Genomic DNA, 11,433 nt, shown 5'->3' with positions numbered 1-11,433 from the left:
ATAGACAGGTTTTTCTATTCTTCAACCCAAAGTGGGCTGTTTTCCAAATTTCTAAGTTGGCAGTTGGGGGCTTCCAGGCATGTTTTTAATAAAGAACAAATGAATAAACACTATCTTTAAATGCTCATTCTTTTTTTTTTTTTTCTGATAGCCAGAGTAAGCCTTATAGATGCAGGCTCTCATTCAGTCTTCACCGTGACCCTGTGAGGCAGAGGCTGTGAGTGTTCCCATTCCATAGAGAGAACACTGAGACACACAGAGGCTTACACAACTTGCCCAAAGACTTTTGGGTCAGAAATGGAGGAACAGGGATTTTTCACTAGGTCATTCTGACTATAAACATTTTAGTTGTAACCCAGGTACCATTGTTTCCGTACTGCTGTCTCCCTAGTTGGCCCTTGATAAATAATAGTTCCTTTGTTATAAAATCAAAGTTTGTCAACAGCCACCCATGCTGCTGCAGGAGTGAAGAACAGGACCAGAGTCGGCGGGCACTTTGAGGACAGAATAAAGGGATGGCTTCACCAGGGGTGCAAACATCAAGTACAAACATAAAGAGGCTTTGGTGAGGGGCACAGCCATTCTGGGGAACAGATCCTATTTGAGGTCAGCTGTTCATAGTTAAGGATGGTTGTGCTCTTTATATTCCTGCCACTTCTGTGGTCCAAAGCAGAGTGTGTGATACAGCAGTTTCAGGAGCCACATAGATGGCAGCAAGATTCTCTCACTATCTTTTGTGCCCCCGCCCCCTGAAAGTACAATGGCTCAGTTCTGTTCTGGGCACCGCTACTAACCACTGATTTTGTGCTTTCCTCGTTTATGGTGATTGCTCTGCTTCCAGGCAGGGGAAGGGGGTCTTTTGAGCACTAGTCTTTGCACACAGCGTGTGTTCAGTACATTTGGCTCGTGTACCAAAAAAGGAAATAAAAAACATTGTGATTTTTCTTGCCTTAAAGACAACTCCCTGGAGTACTGGAAAACTAAATTATAATTTAAGTCTACAGTTTGCCCATCAAGGGTATTTTTCATACATTTGTAGTGTGAGAAATGGAATAATAAAAAATGCCTCTAAATTTATATGATATTATTTCTAAATGATTTGTTCTTTTTTCTTATAATAAAAATTGTAACATTACTGAAATGATATAAATGTGTTGGTTACTTTATAGTGATCTTAAAAATGCCCAATAATGTTTCTCAAGAATTTCATTGACTTCTATTTATCTTAATGTAGTGCTAATAATGAAGTATGACTATTATCAGGGTGATGACAGGAGGGTTTTGTTGTCCTTGTTAAATTATAATCTGAACATACCACTTATAAGAAAAGACAGGCAACCTGATTACTCCAGTGTAACTAGGCACTACTTGGGAAGCCTCATTAGCTCTTACAAGGCACTGCTATCCTATTTAGTAAATTACTGCACCTATGTGCTAAGTAGTATGATCCTTAAAGTTCCCATTGGAACCAAATTATTAGCTCAGTTCTGGAAATACCAGTATTTGGTTGGAAAATCCTGACAAAGAATAACTGAAGATTTCTATGGGTGAGATGGTCTCCACTCTTCACCTACACCTGTGCAGTGGGTCTAGGGCTGGAAATAAAATCATTCCATGCTGATAGTGTAGTAAATGTGCTTTTCTCAGTTCACACATTGGCCATCGCAACCCATTCTTAATGGGCAATGGAATCTTACCATTTATCTGTTTCGTCTTTCTCATTTATCCCTTCTATGAAAACTAAACAACATGACAATTTCCCGACAATGATCTTACAGAGAAGTTATTCACTGGGCATCTGAGGCATTGCTTTTGAGCCTGGCTAAAGTGAACATCATGGATTCAGCATGCTGAATCCTGGGTTGACTCTTGTGTTCCAGGACACCCAAGCCAGCTAAGACATATCTGTTCCTATAGCTGTCCAGGCCCAGTTTGCTGGTCCTGTTTCAAAATTGATCTTAAAATTTCTGGTTCTATATCTAGAGTTGGTATTTCTCCAACAGCCTTGGCTGTCCACATTGTGCTGGAAAAATAGAAAACCCATCTTCTACTCTGAAACCACAGAAATGAGCCCTAATGCTAGACATGTAATACCTGTGTCAACAGGAGCCCCAGGAGTGTGGGAGGGAAGGAGGGCCTGTAGGTCAGACTGAAGTATAAAGGTCAAGGACAACATGAAATTTCTATGAAAAGCTCAGTGTGGAAAGTTAAGATATAATAATAAGAGCATGTTTTTTTTCCCCTTTAATCCTACATTGCAATTGTGAAGCTTTAAAACCTGTGGCCAGCATTTTAATCAAGTGAGAAATGGGATATAACCACTTCCAGGCTAGTTCGAAGCACCTCTGGATTTAAAAAGGATGGTTACTTCTACAATAAACCTTTGAAAGTCTTCTTTCAAAGACTCAAGTCATGGAATTGACCCATGGAATTTCACCTTACCCTGACATTTCTATCCAAGGACCAGAGAAGTTTTGTATTGATAAGAAATAGAGAAACCTGTTTCTGATTCTTGCACTTTGGTAATTTAACACCAGTTGGATATACAATTAGCACAGTTTGACTCCATTCCATTGCTCAGAATTAATTTGTGTCAACACATCACAAGGTAGAGATGGGAGCTCTAGACTACATTGCACAATTCACCATCCCTTTTCCCTCCCCCCCACACGTTACTTCATGAGATTTTAATTTAGAGGGAGTTAGCATTCAATTTTTTTTCTCTAGACTGGGTAATACTTATTCAAAGATTACACTGGTTCTCTAAACTACAAAAGAACTCTCTATTTAAAGGATCAGAATCTTGAAAGGATTAAATGGGATGATGAATATGAAAGTCCCTTATAAAGTGTAGGCTGTATATGAAAAGAAAAATGTGAGTGCACACATGGAATTTAGGCATCATTGTTAGATAAATCCGGCTGGGGTTTGGAGCTCCTACTCAAATCTTATTTCTACCAAGAGACTTACAGTGAGTTCCAGCACTCTTTTCTCTCTTCTGTTTTCCTAAGAACCATGATTTAACATTTTTGCATAAACTATCACCTGATGTGGCTAATTTCTCTCCAGGCCTTGAAAGTAGGTAGGATATATCCCCAGAAAATAGGCATTTGATGTATTTATGGATGAAGGCATCATGAAGTGATGAATTCATCACATCAAGGAATTCCTAGACAGCTATATCTGATGCTCCCACACTCTTCCTGCCCATCTCACTTCAGCTTTTAGACTTGCAGACACCGACATCCCAGGGTAGCTGTGAGCTTTGCATTGTGTGTGTATATTCACAGGGAACTATAAGCTGCAAACTGACTGCAAATGGCAAATGCTGTAGGGCTACAATTAAAAGTTCAAAGCACGATATGGTTACAAATGAAATTTAGATAACACATCATACAGCAGCAAAATAGAGTAGTAGATCTTTTCTCTAGATTGGAAACACCAACGTGGAGTATGGTATATTCTGAGATGCAGAAAATCTTTGTACAAGTACTGTATTAGCCATTGGCTTTTGCTTGGTCTTTTCACTTTTTCTCCTGCAAAATTAGGCAATATGCATTATCTAAATTTTATTTATGAAATATCCAGTTAGGCAATTTAGCTTTCATTCATGTTATGTGCGTAAAGGATGGCAGGAAAACAAGGAGAACAGATGATGAAAAATCTACCACATTTTTTAGTTAATTTCTCAAACTTAAAGTGTGGGCATTTGGGGAGCCACCATAGCTCAGTGGTTAGGGCACCAGCCACACACACCGAGGCTGGCGAGTTCAAACCCAGCCTAGGCCTGCTAAACAACAATTGCAAAAACAACAAAATAGCTGGGCGTTGTGGTGGGCACCTGTAGTTCCAGTTACTTGGGAGGCTGAGGCAAGCAAATCACTGGAGCCCAAGAGTGTGAGGTTGCTGTGAGCTGTGATGCCACGGCACTCTACCTAGGGTAGCAGCTTGAGACTCTGTCTCAAAAAAAAAAGTGGTCATTTGTTCTAACATTATTCTGATATTGGATCCTTTCTTTTAACATAGATAATTTCAAAATTATTTTTACTGGAGCCCTTAGGAAGTACAGAGCACCAGGGAAGATATTTGGCTGGAATGGAATAATAATTGACACTATATTACAAAGAATCTCAGTTTAATCCAAGGAGATATTTCACAAGTAAATTACACAAACACAACTTGATATGAAAGTTTAAGGAAAAATAAGATTTCAAATGGGGATGTTAAGGGAAGACTTTACAAAAGAGTTTTTTATGACTTAGGTTGCAGTAAAGGATGTAAAAGAGACATCAGGCAGAGGATGCCAAGAGTAATAGTACAGAGGTGGAAACACAGAAGGGATGTTTTACTGATAGCGGGAAAAGCAGTCCGACTGCTGTGGAAGGTCAGCTGTGGTGGTGGTGGGAGATAAGGCATGAAAAGTAGGTTAGCCTTAACTGGGGATGACATTGAATGAACTTAAAAGGACTGTATTCTTTAGGCAACAGACAGCACATTTGAAACTTTTAAGCAAGACAGTAGTGGATTGGAGTGTTATGTTTAAAAATAAATTTTCATCATCTATCAGATCATATTTAACTAGAAGAAAAGTTAACACATTATTCCCATAGTCCAGGTTTGCATTGATAAAATCCCAAACTAGGTCGGTTACAATAGCAATTGAAAGAAAAGAAGAAAAATGCACACTGGGGAGGAGCAAGAAGTGAGAGGAATAAGGTACAAATGCCTGGGAGACTTGAGTTCTGGGGAACTAAGATTAGTGGGGCTCTCACGAAGAGGAAATACAGGAAACCAGGTATGTTTTAAAGACCCAAACAGCATCTTCAGTTTTGTTAGACAGAGAATTGGATGGGGGGAGGTAAGTGTTGTTGGAAGTGCTAGGTGATACTCATTTCTAATTGAGAATAGATGTCATGGTAAAGGCGTTACTGGGGGGTTGAGAGCAGAGTCACTAACATATTGACTGGTCCAAACCTGCTTTTCACTAACCAATATGTGGGCCTGGCCCAGGGCCACGGAAGCCTGGATTCTGGGGTCAGACTCTCTGGCTCTTTGTCTTCCAGCTCTGCCACTTTCTGGCTATGTACGCATAATCTTAAGCAAATCATTTAACCATCTGTGCCTCAGTTTCCTCTCCTGTGGAAATGAACAATGATAGTGTCCACATCTTAGGATCAAGTAAACAACTCTATGTAAAGTGCTTGACAAGTACTAAGCTATTTTGACTAATTTTTTTTTTTTTTTTTTTTTTTTTGTAGAGACAGAGTCTCACTTTATCGCCCTTGGTAGAGTGCCATAGCGTCACACAGCTCACAGCAACCTCCAACTCCTAGGCTTAGGCGATTCTCTTGCCTCAGCCTCCCAAGTAGCTGGGATTATAGGCGCCCGCCACAACACCCGGCTATTTTTTTTTGTTGTTGCAGTTTGGCCAGGGCCGGGTTTGAACCCACCACCCTCGGCATGTGGGGCCAGCGCCCTACCCGCTGAGCCACAGGCGCCGCCCTATTTTGACTAATGTTTTAAGCCTTGATCTTCTCATGTGTCATATTAGGATTTGCTAATGGACAGATTGTGAAATTTTTCATATGGACAGACTGTGAGAATGAAACAGGAAAAAAGTATTCAAAGCTCGCAGCAAAATGACTAATCTACAGCAATCACAGTAAATATTTGTCATATACCTGCTACACTGCAGGTTTGTTCCTGGTGATTGCGGGTATGCCACTGAAGGAAATAGACAAGCCACTTGAGTCCTACTGGGGGAGACAAGCAGAGAACAAACAGGTAATCTGATGCCACGTGACAAAACAAAAGCAGGTCAGAGGGGGAAAAGAAGGACTGGAGCAGCTTGGATAGGTAGTGAGAAAATGCTTCACTGATAAGGTGACATATGAGCCCTCTTAGTTGAATGAAATGATGGGGAATGCAAGGTAGTTATCAAAGAGAAAGAAATTGCAGAAAGTCAGCCATGGATGCACAGCACTGGTCTTAGGCATGAAATTTGTTACGTAGAGAACCCGAGAGAGCCATGAGGTTGGGACCTGAGCAAGGAGGGAGGGATGGGAGGCGAGACCTAATTAGGGCATTTCCTACAGAACACTGTTGTCTAATAGAAGGAAAATGCCGAGGCGGAGCAAGATGGCGGCCGAGTAATGGCTTCCTTGCACCTGGGCACCGTGAGTCTGGGGAGATAGGACTCCAGGCATCTCTGGCTGGTGGGAACTACCTATCATCACTCCTATGAGGATACAGGGAGTCAGCGAGAGACTTCTGGACCCCAAGAGGAGGACTAAAACAGTGGAAAACCGGCAAGTGGTCGCGTGTGTTCAATCCGTCTAAACCCGTCCACAACTTCCACAGGCACAAGAACTTAAAGAGCAAGAGGAAGTGAAAGGAAAATTAGGGCAAGGAAACAGATAAAAGAAATCACGCATGAGGAAGAATCAGCAGAAAACTCCAGGCAACATGAAGAATCAGTCTAGAACAACCCCACCAAGGGACCATGAGGTAGCTACTGCAGATGATTCCACCTGTGAAGAAATGTTAGGAATGACAGAAAGGGAATTTAGAATACACATGTTGAAAACAATGAAAGAAATGATGGAAACAATGAAGGAAATTGCTAATAAAGTGGAAAATAACCAAAAGGAAATCCAAAAACAGAATCAAATAAGAGATGAACGATATGAAGAATATAAAAAGGATATAGCAGACTTGAAGGAACTGAAACAGTCAATTAGGGAACTTAAAGATGCAATGGAAAGTATCAGCAACAGGTTAGACCATGCAGAAGAAAGAATTTCAGAGGTAGAAGACAAAGTTCTTGAGATAACTCAGGCAGTAAAAGAAGCAGAAAAGAAGAGAGAGAAAGCAGAACGTTCACTGTCAGAATTATGGGACTTTATGAAGCGTTCCAACATATGAGTTATAGGAATTCCAGAAGGGGAAGAAGAATGCCCCAGAGGAATGGAAGCCATACTAGAGAATATTATAAAAGAAAATTTCCCAAACATCACCAAAGATTCTGACACACTGCTTTCAGAGGGCTATCGGACCCCAGGTTCCTCAACTCTAACCGAGCTTCTCCAAGACACATTGTGATGAACCTGTCCAAAGTCAAGACAAAAGAAAAGATTCTGCAAGCTGCCAGGAGTAAGCGCCAGTTGACCTACAGGGGCAAATCCATCAGAGTGACCGCAGACTTCTCTAATGAAACTTTCCAAGCAAGAAGACAATGGGCATCTACCTTTAATCTACTAAAACAGAACAATTTTCAGCCCAGAATTCTGTACCCTGCTAAGCTAAGCTTCAAAATTGACGGAGAAATCAAATCATTTACAGATACACAAACATTGAGGAAATTCGCCACAACAAGACCAGCTCTGCAGGAAATACTTCAACCTGTTCTGCACACTGACCACCACAATGGATCAGCAGCAAAGTAAGAACTCAGAAATTAAAGGACAGAACCTAACCTCCACACTCATGCAAAAGATAAAACTAAGCAATGGACTCTCACCAAATAAGACGAATAGAATACTACCACACTTATCAATTATCTCCATAAATGTTAATGGCTTGAATTCCCCACTGAAGAGACGTAGGTTGGCTGACTGGATTAAAAAACACAAGCCATCCATTTGCTGTCTGCAAGAAACACACTTGGCTTCAAAAGACAAATTAAAGCTCCGAGTCAAGGGTTGGAAGACAATTTTTCAGGCAAATGGAATTCAGAAGAAAAGAGGAGTTGCAATCTTATTTTCAGATACATGTGGATTTAAAGCAACTAAAGTCAAAAAAGACAAAGATGGTCACTTTATATTGGTCAAGGGAAAACTACAACAAGAAGACATTTCAATTCTAAATATTTATGCACCCAATTTAAATGCTCCCTGATTCTTGAAGCAGACCTTACTCAGTCTGAGCAAAATGATATCTGATAATACCATCATAACAGGGGACTTTAACACACCTCTTACAGAGCTGGACAGATCCTCTAAACAGAAATTAAACTAAGATATAAGAGATTTAAATGAGACCCTAGAACAACTATGCTTGATAGACGCATATAGAACACTCCACCCCAAAGATAAAGAATATACATTCTTCTCATCACCCCATGGAACATTCTCCAAAATTGATCATATCCTGGGACACAAAACAAATATCAACAGAATCAAAAGAATTGAAATTTTACCTTGTATCTTTTCAGACCATAAGGCACTAAAGGTGGAACTCAACTCTAACAAAAATGCTCAACCCCACCCAAAGGCATGGAAATTAAACAATCTTCTGTTGAATAACAGATGGGTGCAGGAAGAAATAAAACAGGAAATCATTAACTTCCTTGAGCATAACAACAATGAAGACACAAGCTACCAAAACCTGTGGGATACTGCAAAAGCAGTTTTGAGAGGAAAATTCATCGCTTTAGATGCCTACATTCGAAAAACAGAAAGAGAGCACATCAACAATCTCACAAGAGATCTTATGGAATTGGAAAAAGAAGAACAATCTAAGCCTAAACTCAGTAGAAGAAAAAGAAATATCCAAAATCAAATCAGAGATCAATGAAATTGAAAACAAAAGAATCATTCAGAAAATTAATGAAACAAGGAGTTGGTTTTTTGAAAAAATAAATAAAATTAGATAAACCATTGGCCAGACTAACTAGAAATAGAAAAGTAAAATCTCTAGTAACCTCAATCAGAAACGATAAAGGGGAAATAACAACTGATCCCACAGAGATACAAGAGATCATCTCTGAATACTACCAGAAACTCTATGCCCAGAAATTTGACAATGTGAAGGAAATGGATCAATATTTGGAATCACACCCTCTCCCTAGACTTAGCGAGGAAGAAATAGAGCTCCTGAACAGACCAATTTCAAGCACTGAGATCAAAGAAACAATAAAAAAGCTTCCAACTAAAAAATGCCCTGGTCCAGATGGCTTCACTCCAGAATTCTATCAAACCTTCAAGGAAGAGCTTATTCCTGTACTGCAGAAATTATTCCAAAAAACTGAGGAAGAAGGAATCTTCCCCAGCACATTCTATGAAGCAAACATCACCCTGATACCAAAACCAGGAAAAGACCCAACCAAAAAGGAGAATTTCAGACCAATCTCACTCATGAATATAGATGCAAAAATTCTCAACAAAATCCTAGCCAATAGATTACAGCTTATCATCAAAAAAGTCATTCATCATGATCAAGTAGGCTTCATCCCAGGGATGCAAGGCTGGTTTAACATACGCAAGTCCATAAACGTTATCCACCATATTAACAGAGGCAAAAATAAAGATCACATGATCCTCTCAATAGATGCAGAAAAAGCATTTGATAAAATCCAGCATCCTTTTCTAATTAGAACACTGAAGAGTATAGGCATAGGTGGCACATTTCTAAAACTGATTGAAGCTATCTATGACAAACCCACAGCCAATATTTTACTGAATGGAGTAAAACTGAAAGCTTTTCCTCTTAGAACTGGAACCAGACAAGGTTGTCCTCTGTCACCTTTACTATTCAACATAGTGCTGGAAGTTCTTGCCAATACAATTAGGCAAGACAAGGAAATAAAGGGAATCCAAATGGGAGCAGAGGAGGTCAAACTCTCCCTCTTTGCTGATGACATGATCTTATACTTAGAGAATCCCAAAGACTCAACCACAAGACTCCTAGAAGTCATCAAAAAATACAGTAATGTTTCAGGATATAAAATCAATGTCCACAAGTCAGTAGCCTTTGTATACACCAATAACAGTCAAGATGAGAAGCTAATTAAGGACACAACTCCCTTCACCATAGTTTCAAAGAAAATGAAATACCTAGGAATATACCTAACGAAGGAGGTGAAGGACCTCTATAAAGAAAACTATGAAATCCTCAGAAAGGAAATAGCAGAGGATATTAACAAATGGAAAAACATACCATGCTCATGGATGGGAAGAATCAACATTGTTAAAATGTTTATACTTCCCAAAGCAATCTACCTATTCAATGGCATTCCTATCAAAGTACCTACATCGTACTTTCAAGATTTGGAAAAAATGATTCTGCGTTTTGTATGGAACCAGAAAAAACTCCGTATAGCTAAGGCAGTTCTTAGTAATAAAAATAAAGCTGGGGGCATCAGCATACCAGATTTTAGTCTGTACTACAAAGCCATAGTGCTGAAGACAGCATGGTACTGGCACAAAAACAGAGACATAGACACTTGGAATCGAATTGAACACCAAGAAATGAAACTAACATCTTACAACCACCTAATCTTCGATAAACCAAACAAGAACTTACCTTGGGGGAAAGACTCCCTATTCAATAAATGGTGTTGGGAGAACTGGATGTCTACATGTAAAAGACTGAAACTGGACCCCCACCTTTCCCCACTCACAAAAATTGATTCAAGATTGGATAAAGGACTTAAACTTAAGGCATGAAACAATAAAAATCCTCCAAGAAAGCATAGGAAAAACACTGGAGGATATTGGCCTGGGGGAAGACTTCATGAAGAAGACTGCCATGGCAATTGCAACAACAACAAAAATAAACAAATGGGACTTCATTAAACTGAAAAGCTTCTGTACAGCTAAGGAGACAATAACCAAAGCAAAGAGACAACCTACACAATGGGAAAGGATATTTGCATATTTTCAATCAGACAAAAGCTTGATAACTAGGATCTATAGTGAACTCAAATTAATCCACATGAAAAAAGCCAACAATCCCATATATCAATGGGCAAGAGACATGAATAGAACTTTCTCTAAAGATGACTGACGAATGGCTAACAAACACATGAAAAAATGTTCATCATCTCTATATATTAGAGAAATGCAAATCAAAACAACCCTGAGATATCATCTAACCCCAGTGAGAATGGCCCACATCACAAAATCTCAAAACTGCAGATGTTGGTGTGGATGTGGAGAGAAGGGAACACTTTTACACTGCTGGTGGGACTGCAAACTAGTACAACCTTTCTGGAAGGAAGTATGGAGAAACCTCAAAGCACTCAACCTAAACCTCCCATTCGATCCTGCAATCCCATTACTGGGCATCTACCCAGAAGGAAAGAAATCCTTTTATCATAAGGACACTTGTACTAGACTGTTTATTGCAGCTCAATTTACAATTGCCAAAATGTGGAAACAGCCTAAATGCCCACCAACCCAGGAATGGATTAACAAGCTGTGGTATATGTATACCATGGAATACTATTCGGCCATTAAAAAAAATGGAGACTTTACATCCTTCGTATTAACCTGGATGGAAGTGGAAGACATTATTCTTAGTAAAGCATCACAAGAATGGAGAAGCATGAATCCTATGTACTCAATCTTGATATGAGGACAATTAATGACAATTAAGGTTATGGGGGGGAGAGCAGAAAGCGGGATGGAGGGAGGGGGGTGGGGCCTTAGTGTG

This window comes from Nycticebus coucang, chromosome 7, assembly GCF_027406575.1.
Source record: "Nycticebus coucang isolate mNycCou1 chromosome 7, mNycCou1.pri, whole genome shotgun sequence".
Lineage (NCBI taxonomy): Eukaryota > Metazoa > Chordata > Mammalia > Primates > Lorisidae > Nycticebus > Nycticebus coucang.
Note: the sequence above shows the minus strand (reverse complement) of the source record.